General features: G+C 36.8%; 1 long non-coding RNA gene across 7 annotated transcripts in view; it reads right to left on the bottom strand.

The window, feature by feature from the left end:
* LOC111941457 (uncharacterized) overlaps positions 1–21138 on the bottom strand; it is a 70095-nt gene extending 48957 nt beyond the window's left edge. For 2 of the 7 annotated variants that reach the window (XR_015285203.1, XR_015285204.1), the window contains exons 1-3: positions 21029–21138; positions 2881–3420; positions 1199–2789 (exon numbers count right to left, since the gene is read on the bottom strand). This is a non-coding gene — a long non-coding RNA (uncharacterized LOC111941457). The remainder of the gene's footprint in view (positions 1–1198; positions 2790–2880; positions 3421–21028) is intronic. The other 5 variants (XR_015285206.1, XR_015285208.1, XR_015285209.1 and 2 more) reach the window with 4 other exon arrangements.
* Between the last annotated feature and the right edge of the window lie 2525 nt (positions 21139–23663).

The following is a 23663-nucleotide window of genomic DNA, read 5'->3' as shown; positions in this document are numbered from 1 at the left end:
TTAATAGTGCTAAACATTTCTGAAAGGAAAACAGTAAATATTTGTTTTATTCGCCTGTCAGTTGGAGACCTCAGTCTATGATAGAGGTCTCTCTGCAGGAAACAGGAAAAAACTATGCTGCAGGTTATTTTAGGTCTCATGTCTATGAATTTCTTTTGTTAATATTCTAGGCATTACTATTATTTAGATGGTGCATGTTTCTTCCTCTTTCCTTGGGATATGGTTGTTTCGAATTTTTTACATTTGGTAACACACTACACCTTTCTCACCCATGAAAAGTTATAGTCACAGTGAAAATGTTATCAGTGTCAGTAATTTTCAGGAAGTATGACTCTGCGCTCTTCCTATGGGTCAGAGACGTCCAGTTACAGAGCAGAACTGATACTTTAAGGATCAGTCATATGTGTGAAGGAAAACACTTAAAGGAAATTGTAGAGCTGAAATCCATCGATGTTCAGAAGGCCAATGTGTAGTTTTTCTTCCATTTCAAGTTCAACCTCTGTCATTTTAAGCCTTCTCTGTGATATAATGCTTTATTCTCAGAAAAAAGGGAAGGAATTGTGAGACACTTTCACAGCACTATTTTTGTCCATAGCATTCTTCTAGACTTGAATCAGTATCTCAATGTGTCAATAAAAAAACCCCCAACCAAACCCTAAATAGCTACTTATATCTACAGATGAGTGAGAGAGAATATATTTGGCCAGTGATCTTTCTGAATCAGCAAGAAGTTAAAACCTTTGTCTTTCTCCCCACACCCACAAAGCCTTTGGGCCCTTGTCAGAAATGTGTTTTGGTACAAAATATTGATTAGCATATCTGGCTCTGTTGGCACAACTTCTCTATGTGTATGGCTTGTCTGCTGCATTAGAAAGCAAATGTCAGGAGCTGGGATATTGAATACAGGATGAACTTGCCCACCTAGAAAATCTTGCTAGTCTTTGTCAGCGTTTCCTGTCAGACACTGTGTGTTTTTTGGATGCTGAGACTGAGTTTGGGAACACAGAACAGCCAAGGATGTATTAAAATCCAAAGGATTTAGGCCTTTTGGCTTTAAACATGCTTTCTAGAAAACCAAATTTATATATATATATATAAACAAATTATTACAGTGATACTAAATAGTCAGTATAGAAATGATAGAGGAACGGGATTGAACATGATTCCAAAATTGGCTGCTGATAGCCTTGGGACTTACTTGCCTTTGTTGAGCAAAGGTGGCAGTGGCCCTCCAGATGTTACCACCACATGATCAAAAAATGGAATAAAACTGATCCCTGGATGTCTTTATCAGTCTTGTCTGACCTTTCTCAGTGGCTTGGTCGGGCACTGCTGAATTGCATGGCTCTTCTGCTGGTTATGTGGTGGGAGATCAGCATAGAAAATTATTCAAATTACTAAATTACATCTGTCTCTTGAGCAATAGGTTGGCAGATACAGACCACCTAATTAGAACTGTGAAATGGTTTTAAAAAATTTGCAAGTTTTTTGGTATGGAAAATGACCTGTTTTGATGTGACCAGAAGGTATTAAGTCTGTGGCTGTGACCTTGCAAACAAAGTTTACATGAAAATATTAATAAGAAAGGGTTAATTTTTTATGTGTCAGTGACACAGCTCTGTGCTATGTGTTGGCATGTGGTAAATGACAGGTAATGGATGAAAATATTTGCACTATGAAGAACTCCAGAATGAATTGGTTCATACATTAGTACTCGTCTTGTAGTTGAGACTTGTGAAAACTGCTGTAGAAAAGGCACTGGGTTCTGCAGTATTGTCACTTGTTACTGGGATTAATTACTGCCTCACTGAGCAGGGCCAACACTCTCCTCAGGCTTCCTTTTCTGGCACTGTACATGCAGAAACTCTTCCTGCCCATCTTCTCTTTTGCTAGTTTGAACTCCAGCTATGCATTGCTGATTCTACTCCTACCTCTGCAGCCAGTGTCTGTGTTTCTTCCAAGCAGCTGTCCCTGCTTTTGGATTCTGTGTCCTTTTGTTCTGTGCCTGAACTCAGCCAGGAGCTCTCCTTTTTATCTGTGCTGGCCTTGCTGGATTTCTGCAAAGTGGGATGAACTGTTCTTGTGCTCTGATAAGGCTGACCTTGAACTTTAGCCAGCTCTCCTGGGTCCCTTTGCCCTGTAAAGAAGTTTCCCATGGGATCCTTCCAAGCAGGTCCCTGCAGAGGCTGAAATCTTCTCTTTGCATTCAAGGACTGCAATACTGTTGATCCTACTCATTCCTCTTGGTATCTTGAGCATCTGGATTTCCTCTGACCCACTAAATTGACCAGCAGACAACAGAGGCACATGAGAGACAGCTCCTGTGAGAGTGAGACTTTTCCCAGCTACCCCAGGAAGGTTTTATCTGCCCCTTCTTCTTGATTATCAGCCTGATATTTACCTGGAGCACTGAATAACTGCTTTTGCTCAACAGCAGGGTTGAGAAATGCATCCCCTGGGCCCCACATCTTTCACCCTTGCCAACAGGGTGTCCTGTACAGTACACACAGGCCTTGTGTGCTTATTTAATTCTGAGGTAAGGAATACCAAGGGGAGTGAATTTATAATTTCATAGTACATTTCTGTGGGGCAGGCTTGATATTGGTAATCAGATGGTTGGTGTTTTTCTTTCTTTTTTCCTCTGCTTTGAGATTGATTCTCTTGTGCACGGTATGGCAGGAGTTGCTGTACCTGTATGTCTCAGAGTATTCTTAGTTAAGTGCTCGGGGGCGAGGGAAAGAAGTAGCAGGTAATCTTGGAGTCTTTCATCACAGAAGCCCTAGAGGATCCTTTTAACATAAAATTACTTGTACTTAACATAAAACATACAGTAAATGAAATGTTCCTTCAGGTAAAAGTGTGACCGTTTGGGAAACTTACCTCATCCTATCACTTAGCCAGTTGCTCTACGGAAGAGGAAGGAATCGAAGGGGGAGTTGGTGATTAGTACATTAGCTTGAAACCTTGAACAGCAAAATCCTTGTTTTCTCCGTCTTGTCTTTTCTTGTCTTACTTGACAAGTCTATATGAGATTGTCTTTATAACATTTTAAATAGTAGTAATCTTACTGAATATTTGCTTCAGCTGCAGAATGTACAAATAAGCTCTGCCTTAATGTGCTTGAATAGACTTTTTTACCTTAATGTTCCCTTCAGGGATTCAGATTCACAACTTTCAACCTTTTCTTCTTCCTACTTCTGTCTCTGAAAACATCAGCATTTCTTTAAGTATCTCCACTTCTTCCTCAGGCAGTTTGTCATGAGGTATTTCTTCTGGTCTATGAATTCTCTTTAAGCTGACTTTTTTCTTTCTTTGACTGTTTTAGTTTTTCTGGGGGGGTTGGAGGTTTTCTTTCATTTTATTTTATTCTCAGTTCCACATCAGCTCCCTTGCTACAGTGTTGACAATTTTGTGATGCTGCTGTTTAAAAAAAAAATAAAAATTAATGAACTTTGTTCACTGTTCCTAACAATTGTCTCTTCTCTTCTAGCAATTGGAAAATTGAGCCTGTATAAAGGAAGAAACTTTTTAGAGGCTAAGGCTCTGACATTGCAGATATCTCTTTCCAGTCTTTCTTATTTAAAGCATGATAGTAGTTTCACTGGTTTGAATGGTATCATTGATAGTAGTTTCACTGGTTTGAATGGTATCACTGACATGCTGATGTTGGGCACATGTACCGTGCTTGCAGGGTCAGGAGCCTTCAAGTTTTTCTCAAATGAACTTGTCAGACTTTTTCTAATTATCCATAATCAGAAAAAAAAGAAAACAAACCCAAGCCAAAAACAAAAAAAAACAACCCCAGATACAGAAGAAATTGCATAAATTAAAGGTCTTCCTAGGAAATTATTAGGTTCAATCAAGTTGTGCTGCTGTCATTTTAGATGTCCTTCAGGCTTTAGAGACATATTCTTTGGGTCAGGAAAGATTTGCTCTATCTGTATATTTGTAACTGGAAATAAAGAACAGTGTTCTAGTGTTCCATGAGCATTAGTCTGCTTGCTCATATCTTTCAGTAATAAAGAGTATAAAACTACCTTCTTCATATGTCTGATATAAATAATAAAGTAAAAACCGATAACAGTTTTTTTAGGACACCTGCTTTTCTTTATTTTTCCAGATCACCTTTGTCTATCACTCCTTAGAGTCTTAGTTCCACTCCCTCTGCATTATAAAATATTGCCAACAGTTTGGAACTTTCTTTCTACTTTCAGGAACATTTCAGTACTGCTCTTTTCCATCACTAAGCATGATAAAATGCTGTAGTAATACCAAAATTACTGGTTTATATTTGCATTGTCTTATTTACACTCATTTGTCATGCATGTTAGGCTCCTCTTCCTAGAAATGAAGTCAACAAATGTTGTTATCCAAAACAGTTGGTGAGTAAGTATATTGGAATGATTTTTTAAGCATCAAATACCAAACTGACATATTTTAGGGAATGCTGAGGAGCAGAAAACTGTTGGTGTTCTTTACTTAAGAGCCGGTTGTTTGCTTTTATTCCAAAACCACCTGCTTGCTGACTTTTTCTCTCCAGTGTTAAAAAGTATCGAGTTCATTAGGATCAGATCAAAATGATTTTGACTGTCACAAGTAACATCTTAGGAGGATCTTGGTATTATAACACTGGTTTAACATTATAATAAATATACTGAGGTTTTTTTTTTTTTCAGTGGTGGTAGTATGGAATCTTATGCTTCTGACTTGGCTTATCGATTTTTCTATGATAAGAAGTGCTGTTTGCCATTTGTTGGTTTTCTGCTTGGTCAAGGAAAACTGTCTGCTTAGTTGGCTCTTCTCTCCATACTCTTTTCCTTGAATTAGTGTCTTGTTTCTCAGAGCTGTGTTTTTGCCTATGCACAACACCCTCTTTGTTAAAACACAAACACAATCATGATTCTGAAGTAAACATGCAGTACCTGCAAATTTGCCTCTAGCCTAAAGATGTACCCACGGAAATTTAGGAACTTGAGGGGGCTGGAGATAGGACTAGAATGTTACACGAACCAGGTACATGGCAGGCTCAGCCAAGGGAGAGGAGGTGGTTCTCCAGGCAAGGGGTTGATAGCAAGGGACACAGAGAGTGCTCAGAATGTTAAAGTTAGAAATGAGCCAAGCAGGAGAAACAGGAAACTTATGGGATGATGGAATCCATCAAAGGCCCTGAATACAGAAAGGCCACTTTGAGCTGAGGAAGTCTCTCTGTTGCAAGCTCAGGGAATACTTGAGGAAATTATTTTCTCATAACTGTTGTTTTTGGGTTTTTTTTGCTTCCCCAGCTAGTGTCTATAGTTTGCCATGAGAGGCAGCACACTGTGCTGGATAGATTATTGAACAGACCCTTATGGCTATTCTTGTGTGTATTTATTTTCTTACTTGCATTTTAGTAACCTCACTCTGAGACAATTAGTCTCCACAGGCTTCTCCTGTTGCCAGTGAAATGAAAGGCTACAGCTCTGGTGAAGTTTGGTGTTAGTTTGAGTGAGAAGGAAATTGAAACCATTTCTACCTTTTCACTGACTACAGGAGAACATAGAGGGTTTGGTTTCCTTATGCTAATGTACTCTGTGAATATCCACTGTGGTACTTCCCCAAATTGCTTACAATTTAATTTGAAGCAATGCGTAACAATTGACTGTAACAAACAAATAAGAGGAATGATGAGAAATGCAAGAACTAAGGTGCCTGTAATAAAATGATTACATGGCTCCAAGTGACTTCTGTCATTGGACTTGGGAGCAGAATGAGGCATTAAAAACTAAGCAGTATGAAATGTAACATTCCAGCAAATTTGAAAGCACTGAGGGAGTACTGACTCTCATTCATATGTGGACTTTATGAAGGGTACTTATTTCTGTGCTGAAGCTCATAAAACAAAATGTTTTAAAATATTTGTCTTTTTATATTGCAAGGTCAATATGTTGGTCTAAAATGTTAACAAAATAGCCATTTGGCTCTGAAAGCTCCCTTTTACAAGAACAATTCACAGCTCTGTGTGGTGCTGTTCTCTGTGCTGCAGCCCTCCAAGAACAAAAAAATCCTGAGGAAAGAGAAACTCCTCGAATAAAGAAATTCTCTCATGCATTGCCAGACTGAGTCACCCAGAACATTAAAAAAATAGCCCACTAAATTGATAAAGCAGAACTGTCATCCTATGTATATTTTTTCCTCTTTGTGTGCATATATGCATACACAAAGATCCCTCAAATTGTTTGGGCTACTCTTTCTAATATGGAAATGAGACTATTTTTTCTTTTTAGCCTCAGTGTGAAATTAATTACTTTAAAATCTTCAAATTGCACCTAATTCACCCAAAGGAACTACACCTAGATGTCCCTTTAAGCTCTTTTCAGGTTGTTTGAATGTTGTGCAAACTGGGATTGGGTCTTAACTGTCCATTTGGGTTGAAGTTATATGTAGAGGAATTGCAGGAAATGAAAGGTTCTTCGTTCTCCCTCACTGTGGAGAGAAAAAAAGCCCAAAAGATTTAAATGAAAGTAAGTTCTAATACTCAACCATAAACAAAATATTGTATATGCAGATCTGTATGTATGCAGTTACATATACAGATGAATGTACAAGAAATCTGGAGTGCATTTCATAGATCTTGGGAACAAGGGAAAACAGCTGAGGCTTTATTGCTGCAGTTCAGCTTTGCTGAGCCTTGCAAATATAGAATGTTGAAAGAAAAGCTAATAAGAGGATAGCTGTTGGCAGAAGAGGCTCACATTTATCAGCAGTTTCAATTAGAGTTAGGTACTGCACTAACAAAAGCCATAGCAAATGTGAGAATCAAAGAAGTGACTTGATTTACAATTACCTCTGTGCCACTGATGTGTTTATGAAACGATACAGTAATGAGTAAAAATACTAATGTGAATGGAGAAGCCAGATCAGATCTATCTCCCAAGTGTACTGTACAAATGTTGAATGAGAGAGGAAAGAAATAATAAGGGGGAAGAATGGAAAACTTGTGGAAGCTGAAACCACGTCATAATTTAACAGCAGTCTTAAGATTCACTATGCAGGAGGTGATGGAAAGAGTGTCACAGTTAAATGACATTAGGTATTTTCTTCTAGAAGTTAATCATAACCAGATCTCTGTTCTTAAACAGTACTTTAAGTACAGAAAAAATTGCTGGTACCAGTAAGAAATATTGGAACAGTAGGCAGTGTAATTCCAAGACCTGATTCTTTGAAGATCAGAGAAAGTTTGACAGGGAATAACGTAGAGCATTTGTGCCCATTTTGTTCAGAATATGAAAGATCATTCATCCATCTCTGCTTAAAATGTCATTAGAGTGTATGGCAGGTGGCAGAGAAATCTGAATGTCAGTGAAATAAAGCATAAGAGATTTTCCTGGTGAGGCATGAAGGTTGTCATCTGTAAGTCCTGTTTCTTCAAACTTCCTTTATCTTTGGAAGAGAGGGGAGGATAAAAAAAGAAAATTTAATGGAATAGAAGATACTGGGTTATTTCCAAAGATCTTATGTGAAAGTTACACTACTGATACTTGAAAAAAATAAATGCTTCTGTGGATCTTTTTGTGCCTTTTGCAAGAGTCAAGGAGGTCTGACAGGAGAGACTGATCTGCAACTCTGAGGTTTCAGCAGGCTTCCTGGCAGCTACCCTTTGCTACAGAATGTGTGTTATTATCTGTTTATTACCTTGTTTGGATGACACTTTCAACTGGCTTCCCCTCAGCATGTCTTTAATGCCAGAGCACTTCTGAAAGAGACTTTCAGGCTGTGACAGGATTGCCTGGGTTTCTTGGCCATGCCTATGATATGATGGTTTCCAGCACAGCTAGAAATGAATGCAGTAACTACCTGCTGTTTGAGATGTTCACAGCAAGTTGGACTGGCTGCAAGAGAAGAAATGTGAATTTGAATTGAGGCAGATAAATCTTTAAGGTTGCACAATTCATAAATGGCGCTCATCTGAAACTGAACAAGTCTTAAGACATGCGTTCTGGTTTGAGGGAGGTGGAAGATAACATTAACAAATGATGTGGGGTAGGACCTTTTGTGACTGAAAACAAATCAAAGAGCTCAGCTTTGTTGTGTAGTACCAGTCTGGAAACTCCAGGGTAACTGGCTAAATACAAGCTCCTTGCCTCAAAAGGGAGTGGTTGTGCCACAGCTCCTTTGCCACCTGCAACTGTCCTTTGAGGCTTGTCCTGAATACAGAGCACACCTAAAATGTCATTATTAGTCCCACCCAACACAATGTAAGAGTGAACACAGAATCAGGTACACAAGAGAACTTCATACAGAGTTATGGGATTTTTTTTTTATTTTTTTATTAAGTGAAGGAATTTCACAAATCTGTTTTAGAAATTTGACATGTTTATCTTGGAAGCTGCTTTGTAAGTATTACTTTCATCAGAATGTTAACATACAAACTTGTTTTTATATCTTTTCTGAGATTTTGTCTAAGCAAATTATTCATGATTATCCTGCATTCAGGGAAGATTCTGATGAAATTGTTAAATATTGTTTCTCTTGTCTGTAGAAGGAAAGAATCAGTTTGAACAGACCAATAGTTCACTGAAGTTTCTGTACCTTAGTCACTTAGGTATATAAGTGTATAAGGTATATAAGGGACTAAAAGATTATAAGCTCTTATAATCTTTTAACATCTGAAATTCAAAAAAGTATCAACTCTCAAAGAAACTTTACGGAAAGATAGCAAATTGATTTTTGTTTTCATGTGAAAATATTTATTTATTTTATAAGTGGAAAAAGAAATCTAGATTTTTTTAAAATTCCTTCCAACCTTAACCCAATTTAAGGCACTTTCAGTATTTTGTGATGCTAGGGGTGCTTTGCTGATTTTGATTCATCAATGCATGGGTAAGGTCTTCTTTCTTCTCCCCCCTGATGAATTTTTAGTCTGCTTATTTAAAACAGACTATTTTATTTATTTGTTTTCAGGGTTCTCAGCAGTAAATGGTGCAAAAAATTATTTAATTCCTGCCCATGGCAGGGGCATTAGAATTAGATGACTTTTAATGTCCTTTTGAACATGCATTACTCTAGGATTCTATGGTACATGAAGTGTTAGATGCTATTGGCTTTTTCCCATCAAAGACTGAGATACTACAAGAATTGGATCTCTTTTCTCAAGAATATTTGATCCATGCTCTATAGAAATGAGTTTGATAGAAATACTTCTCACAAAGACCTTAGTTCCTGAGATTAAAGAGAATTTGGGGAGGTAAATTCATTAAAATATTTTAGTGAAACAGAGTAAGTCCATTATTGTTCCCTTCTCTTGTCCTAGAACATATTTCTGTTTTGTTCCATTCTCTGAAACAGACTACCACATATCTGTTTTATTTTCCTTTGAAACAGTCTTTACAGAGATGGAGTACTAACTTATACTTCCTATTTTTATAGCTCTTTGAATTCTAGAAGTGTTCTGTACCATTTCAGTCTTTCAAAATTCTCCTGTTTAACTGATAGAACCCTTCCCTGATGATTATTAGAAAGTTAGTCTAGTTTCTCAATTACAGTTGTCACAGTAATCTTTTGGCGTGGCGAAAAGTTAAAAATATACTGAAGTTTGCCTTCAAAATATCGACTGGAATTACATCCCAATACCTCATTCTTGCTGTACAGATGATAAGTGATAACTGAATAAGTAATGCAATGCTTGGTTTTGTGTGGGATTTTATTTTATTTTGTTTTATTTTGGGTTTTTTGGGGCAGTTCTTTTTTGTTTTGTGACTTTTTGTTGTTTTTTTTTTTTTAAGTTTGAAGAGCCAGCTGCAAAGAGAAGTGGAGGGAGTACTTTGAAGAACAGGATCTCTTATGGCAGCTTTCTTGCATGGTACTATTTGCTGCTGCAGAAATGAGGTAAGAAGACAGCTGTTTATGCAAATAAAATGTCTCTCAAATCCACATGAGAAGGTGTGCACAACTCTTACAAGAAAAAAATGTTCCCTCATGCTCCTACAGCGTCTGTTTCCTGAATAAATCCCACACCAGCCTAAATTCCTATCTGCCAGCTTGTGTTAATGAATATGGAACTTGCTGAAGAGCCAAAGCATAATGAAAAAAAATAAAAAAAGAGCATAAACATTGCTTTTAGTTTGGAATGGATGCATGACTAATCCAAATTAGACATACAGCACTGCCCATTTCAAAGGGCAGGCTCTCTGGCTGGCTTTGCTTGTTCACTTGGTCTAAAGAGAAAAACAAAAATACACTGAAAACTTGATTGAATATAATGGAAAGAGGAAGAGAAAAGAATAGAATTGGATTATAAAATTTGAGGGAAAAATCCCCTACTACAGAAGTATGCTGTTTTGATGTCCAACTGAATTATTCATTTTTTTTAGAAAGCACAGTATTCCTCCTGGCAGAAGAAGCATGGCATATGGCATCAGAAATTTGGTGAGGTTTTTTTCCCCAAGAACTGGTCATAAGGTCTAACCATTTCATTTATGAGGCATACAACACAGCTATTTCTGTCTTCTTCAAGTACTGTTAAATGCAAATGATTAAATAACAAGTTCAGTTTCTTCTAACTTGCTTCCATATAAACATTTCTGTGATAAAAGTGCCCAAATGATTGGACACCTTATGATGGTAGAGCATATGGAAATTTGTAAGTCAGTGTTGCCATGGTTGCACTGGTTGTTGTGCCTATGAAGTTCCCTGATTTATGAAAGTCAGACTAATTTGTTGAACTTGGGCAGATCTTCTGGATCTTTACAATTTTAAATACTACATTTCACCATGCTGGCTTCCAGGCGTGGACGAAATAGAAGAGGAGCAACTGCTCCTCTGACTTGGACTGAGCAAATCCTGATTTTTGTTTGCATGTGGAAATCACAGGGCTGATTATTAGCTCTTGGTTCCTGAAATATATCTGTAGCATGGATGGTTACTTTATGGTGCCTTGGTAGTGTCCGTTTTCTTTATTTTAGAGAACAGCTGAGGAATCTGATGATATTTTATCATTTCATATTAATTTGTTTGCAAGCCGAGCTGTATGGCAAATAAGATTGCAATATAGAAATAAAAATTTATTTGTAAAATTTCATCATGACTGTGTATTATTGAATATATGGAGCTGGACAGTAGTAACTCTTGTAGCTGAATTTCTTATAGGTAGGCATGTAGAATATTATTAGTTATATGTAACTAATCTTACATTGGAACTTTCTATAAGATGTCTTTAGTTTTTCCCAGTTTCCTAACAAAAAACAGCAAAGAAGTAAAAAAAAAAATCAGAAAAATCCATCTTGACAGACAAGTGCACATATAGGAGAAAAAATAGCTTTGAGCTCCAAGTGCAAGACTTTCTTTGGACACTCAAATATGTGTTATTTCATTGCTTAGGAAAGCAAACTAATCCCTCCTAGAAATTCTATTATGTGGAACCGTATTGCTACCGATACAAGTCAACAGCAATTTTGTAACTGTGGAAACCAATCATATTTATTTCTGTCACCTACAGTATGTTCCAACTGACTGATGATAGTAGTGCTCAGTCCTTTGAGAGGACTAGCTGCTGTAATAAGGGTGAAAGATAAACCTCTGAAACCTATTGACAAAATATTTGTAACAAGATGATAAAACTCAAGAATTTGGGTTTCGTTCCAACTTGCTCTGGGAATGTGCTCTTGTGACCTACACTCTACATCTTCCTTCTGTAGAGGTGACTGTTTCTAAAAGACACAGTGGTGATTATTCCTTTTTCACTGCAGTGGAATGAGGGGAAAAGCAGATGTGAAGAATAAGAGATGGCTTTCTTTTTAAGTTCCAGTGCAAGTGTTACAGAAGTGACAGCATCAGTCTCTTTTAATTTGAGAGGTAGTCCTACTGAGATCCTACAGATCTAGGATAGAAAAGATACAAAATCTGACAGGATTTAAAATGACTTGGTTTTTTTTCTGCTAAGCTCAGTAAATGACATCTCCTTAGCATGTGAAAATGGAATTTTTTTCTCTCTTCATTTCATCAACTGTGGTGAAGAAATACATGCTGAATTTAGAAAGTGATCCAATCTTAATATTAAAATTATGCTAAAACATTTCCAACTTTATTACAACTAGAAAATGAATTTTAAAAATCTAGAATTTTAATGTTATGATTTTTGGAAGGCATAATAACTTTAGCCCACAAAGATAACAACCACATAAAAAAATTCACAAAGTAGGAGTGGGGGGAAACAAAAAACCTCCAACAAACCCACCCCAATAACCCTGCAGCTTTAATTTCTATTGGTGAAATGAGCTTATTGGTGAAATGAGACATTCATGAAATAAATCAGTCCCCTCTGACAGCTGCCAAACTTCTATCCATGATATGCTGTTAAAGGTAGTACTTTTAGGAGACTTTCTGGTCATCTGCTCCTAGAGGTCCTTTTAAATAAAGCTTCAGGCAATCTTTCATTGTACAGAATATGTAAGAGAGTGACTAAGAAGGATGTATGTGGTAGGACTAGCTACCTGGAGGAGAGGAGGATTTATTAGATTAATTGCTGCTAATTTCTGCTTCAGAAGAAAGTCTAATTAAAAAAAAAAGAAAAAAACAAAACAAAACCAACCAAAAACCACAGCTGCCTTATATATAGAAGCTTGTGAAAAGTCTACACCACTTATCAGCTAAGGATAATCAAAGATTAGCATTGCCAGGGGTTTGTATTTCCTTCTTTCTCCCACTTTGAGATAAAAACCTGTTATTCCTTTACTCATCCACTTGGGAAATAGGTTATTGGCTACTGCTTCTCTATAGGGAGAACTAAGTTTAGCACTGTCATGAAAATCACCAAGTACTTGGGAACTGGGGAAAAGCCCCTGCCCTAATGAGACTCCTTTGACATCCAAGCAGTACAAAACACTCATCAGAAACCAAATTAATTATCAGCAGAGGTTTACCCTGAAATAAGAAACCTAAGAAGGTTTCTAAGAACCTATGAAGAGCTAGAGTTTATGAACACCTCACATCAGGTGGTGACTTGTGTAGCTTGAACCAGGGTCTTAGGGAGGGGTGCTTTGTTGGGCTTTCTTCAACTAGGAATAACTTTATGACAATGTTGACCAACAGGCATTTTTTTATTTTTTTTTTCTCTCTAAACCCATCTGGTAGCAGTGCATATATTTCAGTTCCCTCAGTAACGCTGCTAAGGACTTGTGTACACTGTCCTCAGAATCATGGATTAGTAGTGAGATTCAATCAAGTCCTCATATTAATGATTTTCTGCACTGGAACAGCTGCTGCCACCCATGGAAACCCTATGGATTTTTTCCCTTTTTTTTTTTTTTTTTTTTTTTTGGGGTAAAGCCTTGTGCCTTCTCTTGGAAGAGAAAAAAAACAAGACAGAAATGGCATGGTGACCACTGATATTTTTAAGACCTGCCTTGTACTTGTGACTGTCTCAACCCCTAAGTGTGGATTGTGACTCTTTAAATAAACCCCGACAATGGGAGAAGGCTCAGTGGAGAGGGACAGGGTAATGTGCCCACTAAACTCAGGGAATAAGGGTAAGAAGCTGAGTATCCCAACAGCAAGGAGACCAGAGGGTGGCCTTTGTTTTAGAAAAACAGGTACCAACATCTGAATGGATCACCTAGTGATGCAAATGTCTCGCTGAATCAGCCAGACCAGCATGGGGGCTGTAAATACTTCTGTAAATACAGAACACATGAAAACTGGATAACTATTAGAGCAGCAGGTTTGAATTGGCTTTGCCCACATATTCCTTCTTGGAGATTTGAGATAGTAAAAGTTACACTTTTCAGACATGGAATATCTGAAAGAAGCTGATGAGGGTTTATTGGGCTCTTGCAGTAGTAAAGGTGGATAATTGTTGGAGTATGAAGTGTTTCAGTAGACCAGTGCTTGAATTAACAGAGAGATTATCAGTTGAGTTTTATTATCCTGAGTGTTTTGTCATCTGCAATTATCAAGTACCTCAGCAACTTCTCAGAATTATGGAAAGAGGTTTTTGCTGGCTTGGAAGTGACTGTAAACACCTGGTTTGTCACCTGGTTCTGGACAGTGATGCCTGGAGAGGCTACCTGGAACAGGCTAGATAGTGTGAAAGGAATAAAGTGAGTATTTATTGAAAGGCATTCAAAGGATACACCCTGGGCAGTACAAGAGCTCAGCTGAGGCTGCCCCCAAGATGGACACCTGGTCATGAGTGTTCACACTTTTATAAGTTTTGTTCCATTTATACATTGGGGTTAATTGTCCAATTACAGCTTCAGGTAATGAAGTCCCATCCTCCCAGATTGCTCTCCTCAATTTGCTATTTGTACTTTTTGGGCCTGAAGCTGCAATGCTGTCCTTGGTTCTCAGGCTGGAGAAGGATTGTTTTGTCTGGCCACACTGTGAGGAGAACTTGCTAACACTTTGCATGAAGTTCAAAGTTATGTACTATTGCAGTACAGAATCCAGATAACATGAAAGCTAAAACTTAAGGCATCACCACAGTGTGCTGTGATGAAGGAAGGAAGCATTCTAGTCACTCAGTGAGACATTCCTTTAACTTAAGCATTGAAAGTGCAGTATAGAGGTTATTTAGATGACACAATATATAAACTTGGTTGGGGGGGGACTCAATTTGTGCTGCTACCTGGCAATGTAGCAAATCTCTCTTCTAAGAGTCACCATGAGGTTTTTTGGCCATGCTGCCATTCTATGTATGATCATCTCCTTGATACTTCCATTGAAAAACAAAATTCTTCTGAAAAGAACAAAGTAAATAGATGAGACAGGGAACTACATTTCTTTTTGTTTTTTTTTTTTTTTTATTTTGGAAGAAGGATCTTTTTAAAGAAGTAGTTCTTTCTAGCTTCAACCTATCAAATGTCTCAATTCAGACAGGGATAACAAAGATGCTGAGCTAAGTATGTTGTTCTTGAAGAAGTGCATAGGAAACAAAGACAGGAAGTTTTTGTCTGTTTAATATAGTAGTCCTGAGGAATAGAATAATTTGAACCATTAAGAAGAGAATTTAGCAGTTAAACACGTGGGTATCAGTTTTTAGATACTGGAGCACGCACTTGCTTGGTTATCCAGATGTATTCAATACTGAATCAATTTCCAAAGAAGGCTATTTGAACCTGTGTTGGATACTGTGCTCTCAGATTATTTGATTGACTGATCAGACCTAATTCCTAACACACCAGAGCTGATGTATGGATTTCTATTACAATGCTTATTCTCTTAAGCAGCTTGCAACACTGTCCAGGAGTGGCATATATAAATATATGTAGTGATTTAGTCATTGTATTGTAACTCTTTGCAGACTTTTGTAAGGACATTCATGTAATAGACTGAACTAGGCAGGTGTTGCTTTGACCAACTGGAACCTGTGATTTTCTACAACAGCTGTGGCAGATATTTCATTCACCTCTCTCCCCCTTACGTGATAGTTAGGGAAGGATTTGTCCTTGGAATATTGGATAGTGATGTATTTTTATCTCAGAAGAAATCCTTTAATGAGAATAAGCTCTTAACAGAAAATCATTGCTTAAAACAATTTTAGAGACTTTTGCTATCTGTTGGAACTGAAATCGATATGCCAGACATAGATACTGAAATTAAGTGCAAACTTGATTTGAGTATCTTATTAGTTTCCAGACTAACACTTCAGAGCTATTTAACTAACAAACTTAGTTTTTAACTAAGTGTTTTTCATTGATATTTTCATAATGCCTTTTCCATGTATTTTTATTACATTTACATTTTATTACATTACATCTCTTCACTCAGAAAATTTGTGTTTTTCAAACATATAGCAAGATGAAACTATAATGCTGCCTGCAATAAAAAAAAAAAAAAAGACCTTCAACAAGGTCTTTTTCTTAAATCTACTATGGGAACAACTAAAGCAGCATAAAATAAGCACATCATAGGAACTAAACACATCATATGGGCTACTGTGATGACTCAGACGTATAATTCACTTGGATATTCTAAGTGTTAGGCAGATATTTTACAAAGAATTTAGTTCTGAGCTTTTATGTGACATCTTAAAGGTGACTTAGTCCTTTATTTGTCACATTTTTGCACAATGTAGTTGTGAAGAGAAATTTTTCAGTTGTTTCCAATAGTACAGATTTTCTTGTTCTGTGTTTTTAGCATGTAGTGTTCTTGCATTATTAAAAAAGTGATATAATTATATTAAGCATGATTATAAACAGCAATGAACAAATTCCAAGACTTCATCCTGCTCAATGAAATCATGTCCTAATTTTTCCTTCTCATAAGGAAACTTTTATTGTGTTGGGTTTTTTTCATGGTTTTGGTTTTTTTTTAGACAAAATCCTGGGAGAAAGATTTAGGTTCTGTATATGGAACTAGTCTTAGTAGGAACTAAAATCTTCAGAATAATAATGAGACCTCTTTCGTTTTATTTTAGTATTGCCTTCTTACGCTTGTGTTTGTTAATTCTGTGTTTGGACTTTTAAAGAACTTTATTTAACCAAGCTGATACTTAAATGTTAGCCTATATTTCATATGGCTGGTGTTTGCATTTCATAAATGCTTATTCCAGGACACAGTTTAGTGCCTTGGCTGTTATTTTTATTGTAAATAACTTCAGTCAATTATCCACGGAATAACTCCAGTTAATGTAAGAACAAGCATTTAAGTTCATGAATAATCTTGTCTTCAAGTGAGTACATGTTTAATATTTCAGAACACTGTTATAACATTTGTTACAAGCAATTCAAGGCAGGCTATGAAATCAACTCCTGATAAGCACTTCATGCTAGAGCACTAATTTTAGAGGATGTCCTCTCTTGCAAAACACTTGTGTGCATCTTTCCCCGTGTTTACTTTGCACCCAACTGCTAGTGGCAGCATTCCAATGGATGTTTGAGCTGCCCTTTCTCTGCTCCATTGCCACCGTGAATGGACCAGACTGGCTTCTCAATTCTCAGAGATAATGAGCTTATAATTGCACTACAATTATGCTTTCAAGGACGACTCAGACCTCCTTGCAGTTACCCATCTAACCTTCCTAGAGGCTGACAAAAGTGTCCCTGGGGCACTGCAGTGTGATGTGCCTGCCCAAGCCTGCCTGGAAAACTCCCCAAGAGGCAGTGGCATCAGACTCTCCCGAGCTCACTGCTTCGTGGCTTCTCTTGTCTTTCCAGACATCCCTCTTCAGATGGAGGAAATGGCACTTGGTGCTGGCAGAAGCCAGAACTTTCACCTCTGCTGTTTGTTTTTTGCATGTGGATTGCACTTCTGTCACTCTTACGGAGTTGGAAAGTTGCCTTCTATTTGTGCTTACTGGCAGAACATCACATGTGATGCTTCTCAGCATAAGACTGGTGCTGCTGATTTGTTTCTTCAGTTTTTTTCTGTTAGATTATAAATATGGCTTGCTTGGTCTGGTTAAGCTATGTCCTACCCTCCCTGCCCCAGAGCTCATCTGATCAGCTGTGCACCACAGCTGAAGGTATTTAAAATGCCCACCTGAAAGGACCTGGAAACCTTGTGTAACTCTGATTATGTGCAGGCATACATACCTGTCTCTTAAACCTCTTGGGCAAACAAAAGAGGGAATTGGAGAACTCTAAAATGTGGTTCTATTTTTAGTTGATAAATTGTATCTTAATTATAGTAGTGTGCACCTTAGGAAAAAAAACATCCTGAATTAATTAGAATCCAGAATTTAACCTGTACACTTTGGAAGCTGATTTTTTTTTTTTTCTTTTTTTTTGCTTGAGTTGGTGATGATCTGGAAGCTAAAACACTTCATATAGAAATAAATTAATCACTGTTCACACTGAGCAAAATTTAGCTAGGTATTAGAACTCAAGATGACTGAATGTCAAAGAGCCTGGGTTTTGTAATAGCACCAAGACAAGCATCAAGCTGATTGGAAAATTTTTTTTTTTTTTTCCTTAAGAAAGGTAAATCCTGGTATATTTATGACATTAGATTTTTGGTTTATTCTTATCTGCTTTCATGGATTTGATGTGCCCTGGGATCAAGATGACACATTGGAATTTAGTAGTTGATGGTATTTCTAAAGTCTTGAGAAACTTAGCTGATTTAATGGTAAGGACCCTCCAGATTGTTTTTGCACTGTCACATCACACACAAGCCATTGAAAGAGCCCTTCATTTTGTTTAGGTAGAGTTGTTTTCAGTAGGCATGACATTTTCATAAGGTATGATGGTATAAAAAAATTGTTATTACAAATCTTATTCGCCACAAACACAACTTCTTTTCTAGTTATATATTTACAGCAATTATCTTACACTAAATAATTAGAATTATAATTCATCTTATTACAGAACAGAGACAAAATTTTAGAAAGCATCTGCATTTTCTATTCAAGCCAGTTAACTGGGAAAGGCACTAGCCTGGATTTATATCTACTGTATACAGATTGAAGCTACCACTGATTTGAATGTTTTTTTGTCTTGATAGCTTGCAGTAAATTCTGATAGTTACTAATACGTATTTCCCCAGAAGGATACTCAGTGTGAGTAATAATGCCTCATTTTCTCCTGAACATACTGTATACTTAAATACATAATTTATAAATAGCCTATAAAATGAGATGTATTTATTAATGCCTAAGTAATCATGGGAAGAATTGCTACATTGCATCAAATTTGAAATATACCATCAATGTTTCTACTGAGTTACTGATTTTCTTTTTCTTCACAGAAAGAACAAACCATTCCTTCAAATATTACTCTCCTGCCAGTTATTAATGCTAGTAATATCAGCTATTTTCAAGGCTAAAACTCTGACTTGAGTCTCTTCCAAAGCTCTGTTGCCTTTTCCAAATTTTGTAGAACGTTTTTTTTTTCTTGTTTTACCTTTTTCTTAACACAGAACTAAGTTAAGACCCTTTTTCCACTACAGTGTCTTTTCTCCTAACAGAAATACTCTACACCCTTTCCACCTGTGAATCAGAATTATTATTATTAATAATAATAATAATATTTTTTTACTTTAGTCAAATAATAAGGTGTTCAGAATTGCCATGCAAGTGGGTGGGTGGGTACAGTCAGGGAAGTGCACAATTCTCAGAAAAACTCATGATTCAAATGATTATGGTCATAAAACTGCAAGTGGGGAAGGGGACATTGTGCTCTGTGTTTATGCAAATAAATACTTTTATGTGTTGCTCTGATGTTGAGGTGTTTGATCCAGTGATCTATTTTCTCTTTTGCTGCTGCTGGGCTGGTGGAGTGAGGGATTTGAAGCTTGTGTGATGCTGTCCATCCAGCAGACTCTCTTGTGATGATGTTCATGCAGCCAAATTTCTCTGTCAGGTGTCTGACAGGTTTTTAGTCCACTGCACTGTAGGTCTCAAGCTGGGTGTTGATGGATATTGCTTTCATTGAAATTAAAAGATTGGAGGAAAAAAAAAAAGCCCAATTATATTGATTTTTCCTTTTCAAGCACTTTTATATTATCAAAGTAACTTTCAGATTTTAATTTCAAAGGTCTGGTGTATTAAAATAACAGAAAAATGTAAATTGAAATAAAATGTTTTCCCTTATTAAGTCAATAACATTTCATTGATCAAAAACATATTTTTCTTTCTGAGAATATTGATTTAATATTATGTTGAAATCAGTGCTTGATAAGGATTGGAAATCTCTCTGTACTTCTGGTAGAATTAACCCTGAAAAAGAGATGGTGGCTCTCTCTCTCTAAAACAGCTCAAATCAATCTGAGCAGGCTGGCTTAAAACCCTTCCTCCATTTCATACATGTACTTTGCTCTGATTTACATTCCTAAAGCCTCTTTAGTCTATGTGCACTTGCTCCTTTTCCTGGAAAATTAGGACTATTCTCACCAAGAAAGGGTGAAGAGTTTGTTTTTAAGGGAGAAAGGTTGTTAGTATACAGTACACAGAAGTATATTTGTGAATTTACAATGCACTGCTAATTCCATGCTAATTTTCCCTGTAGACACTCATTACTTAATATAATTTCGACTGACCATAGCTTTCTGTTGCCAAGTGCTATGCTGTAAATTCAAACCCTACACTGTCCTTCAATATCCTTCTAAGGCACACAAGCCCTTAAAATCATTCACCAAATGAGAGAAGTCACCAGAAAGTAAAAGGTTGCTATCCTGCAGTCCCAAAGAGGTCAAAAACCTTGGTGGATATAATCTATGGGATCTAACTCAGTGAATGCATATTATGGACAAAAGGCATATAGATTTGCAAAAAATCACCACTTTGTCTGTGTTTAGCTCCATGGATCTTTAGTGAGATTATTTACTCAATGGCTAGAAGTTCTTTTCATGTATCTAATCAAAGTAATGAGCATTTTGTGATATGCAATTAACTCTGCAGTTGCCCAAACATCTGGGGACAGATCTTTTGACAGCTCTGTGTGTATATTTGCATGTTTCTGTGTGTACAAACACTGAAGGAGGTTGTGCTTGTCAAACAGCGTTGTTAGGTAGTTTATATTTATTGTTGCAGTACTTGTGCTCGCCAAAGCTTTGACTTCAATCAAGAGGTTTGCATTCTTTAAGGAAAAGTATATGGGCACTTGTCTTTGAGAAGAGAACTTTGAGGCAGGGCAGCTAAACTTGTCCCCATTACCACAACTGATGTAAATATTCATTTGTTTTTTTGTGAAAAACTCTTATTCTTAGGATGTAGCTTTTAATGATTGAATGTAGGCATTGGTTTAATATATTAATTTTTGTGCACATACCTTGGAAATAATTACTTGATGTACAACTATCAGAGAAATTTTGAACTCCAGACACTTAAGAATGCAATTCTCTTACCATCATGTGATCAATTTTTTTTGATATAAAAACAGGAATCCTGGGTTAAGCATCATTGTTTTACATTGAGGATGCTTGGGAAACAGAACCTTGTTAGTTTTACTTTGTTTTTCTCATCGTAAGGAAGTGTGAGGCCCACACTCGCGGTAAGCAGTAGGAGTATTTGTTGGCCTTGCCTACCTTGGATCTCCAACAACCCCTTAAGAGGCTTCCCCTGCCAGACTATGGGTGTGAAATCGATAAGATGAATGTTTCAAACCAAATAGCTTACCTTTGTTTTTGATTCAGCCATCCATTCTGGAGGTGCATTATGCTGCAGCTCCCGGCGAGACGGGCGCTGCGGGAGCCGTGGGCAGAGCAGGCCTGGCTGCTGTCCTGATTAGATCACCGACGGAGCAGCAGGGATTTAAACAAAATTGCCCGGGCAATGGCTGCTGAGACAATCATTTCTTTAAAGGCCATAGAAGCGTGGTCAAGTGGGCAGAGTAAGAGTGTGAAAACAAAGTGTTTTGGGCTGTGTTCCTGCTTATAGATACGTCTAATTTGTCACCTGCATCAACTAAATTTTCCTCATCTGAAAAATGGAGATGAATCACTTATTTCTCATGACCCTAAGATGGCAAACTGCTACTTAGAGCAAACTTTGGCTAGATTTTTTGTTTACCAAAGTGAATAATTTCTCTGGCACCTCCCAGATGATTTCAGCTATGCATTGATTATTCTCTGCTATTGTGCATTACCTCAGTTTTAAACCTGCAAGTGGAAAAGTGGAGAAGAGGTCATGGAAATTGATGTACTTACTTATTACAACTAATAAGAAAACTTGTTGCTTTCATATGTAAAGATGCACTTGTTAAAGTGAAACTACTCGACCTGCTATAACCTACCTGTTTTAGCAATTTAATTTATTGTTCTGGAAATCATTTAGCAATGGAGATTACTCATTTTCTTAAAGATGCCTAGATGGTAGGAGTAAATTTTTACCAATAAGGTTGAAATATTGGCGGTGTGCTTATGAAACACTATTATTTCAAGTCTGGGATTTTTTAATGAGATGCCTATGAAAAAACATCCCTCTCTAACAGCATCCAGGGTCTCATAACAGGCTTTTGTGTTAACATTATATTGTATTAATCTTTAAAATATGGAATTTTCTTCTGAAATTTATGATTGTTAATTTACACAAACATAGCATGTCTTACATTTGAAACTGTGTTAGAAAGCAAGAATACGATTTATGCTATCTACTTTCTTTCTTGAAGTGTAAAATCTACTTTTCTGTCAATGTGGTATAGCCAGAAATACTTTTTGGAAAGATACATTTGCTCTCTGCTTTTCAAAATAAAAATATTTGGGCAAGGTTTGATTTCAGGGTTATGTTCTGTATCTATATGCCGTATTTGATCCTCCTGGATTTGTATTTACAATCTCAAAAAATTCTTAATAATATTGAGAAGGCTGCATTAAAAAAAAAAAAAATAAATCCTTAATTCACACTCCAAGCCTGAAAAAATAAGTTCTTACCAACAGCTTCTATCAAAAGTTAAATTCCAAGTTAGTTCATACCATTATTTACACATATAGTAATTTTTATATAAATTATGGCATTCTAGAAATTACTTTTTGTTGAGCTACTGGGAACTCACTATTTTTTAGTCAATTTTTTTTTTTGTTAGGTTGAGGTAATAGAAAATATAACTGAAGTGTAAAATTCTCTTAGGAACTCCAGATGAATATTTTCCTGCCTAAGGGAGCAATGAGTATTTCTGCCTCAAAACTGAAAGAGCCTCTTCTTCCAATCTTGAAGCAAATCTTTATGTGCCATCTCCTTTGTTCGTTCTATAAAGTTTCTCTGTATTGCTGCTGTCAAAGATCGGATGCAACTTCTTTGCCTTAAAGGTTTGTCATATATTTAATAGGGTTTATTTGTAGTTAACCCTGGCATACCTGACTCCTCTATCAGTGTGCTTTTGGCTCAGGAGCTTTAAGGGGGCCCTAGGAGTGATTCCCATCCTAACTGGGTAAGACATTTTATAATTGTAAATAAACCAGTTGCTGACATGAACTAGGACCTCAGGTGCCACACAGCACATGGTTTTTGTTGCAAAGCTTAAGAGAATCCTGCCAAAACCAGACTGGTAACAAAATAAAATCTCTCTTCAATAGCTATTGCCTTAAATCCTCTGACTCCTCTGTAGTGTGTTGTGTTGTAGCACCTTCCTTACTTTCAGAAGTGACAGATAGTTATTAAATAGAAGATGTGTTTTGGAGCTGGGATGATGTTAATGTAGGCAGAGTAAGGGAAGAGGATTGGAGAGGTGTTTCTGCAAGCCTGCTAGTACTATAATCCTGTGCTGAAGAAAATAGAGAAAAAGGACATTTTTTTTTTTTTTTCCTGCAGAAGGTGCAAAAATAAAGCAGCCAGGAGCAGAAGTAGTTTTTGCCATCATATATAATTTTAACCATAAGCCTCACCTCTCTAAATCTGCAAGCATAAACCTTTCCAAACAAGTGTGTGTATATACAAACACACACACACACTCAAAATAGGTAAATTATCTTTGCAGTTACCCCAAAACTTCATTGTTGTGATGGTATAACAAGCAGATTTTGAACTCCAACCACCTCGCAAAGCAGAGTATTTCATTAGAGCCAAACTCCTCTGAAAGTGAAAATAACCTGCTATCTTGTGAACAATCTCAGGGCAGTTTACATGATTTTAATGAGTGCATAATTTTAAACATGGCCTTCACCATCTGCTCCACTGTCTTCACAATCAGTAAAGAACATAATGCATGACTGTATCATGAAATGAAAGATAAAAGTGCTAAGTGGTCCTTATTCAATAAAGTTTTAATCTCTTATGATTTATTTTTTTTCTTCCAAACTGTGGGAGTACTGGAGGA

The sequence above is a fragment of the Cyanistes caeruleus genome, chromosome 3, assembly GCF_971803275.1.
Source record: "Cyanistes caeruleus chromosome 3, bCyaCae1.hap1.1, whole genome shotgun sequence".
NCBI lineage: Eukaryota > Metazoa > Chordata > Aves > Passeriformes > Paridae > Cyanistes > Cyanistes caeruleus.
This window is presented reverse-complemented; position numbering and strand designations above follow the sequence as displayed.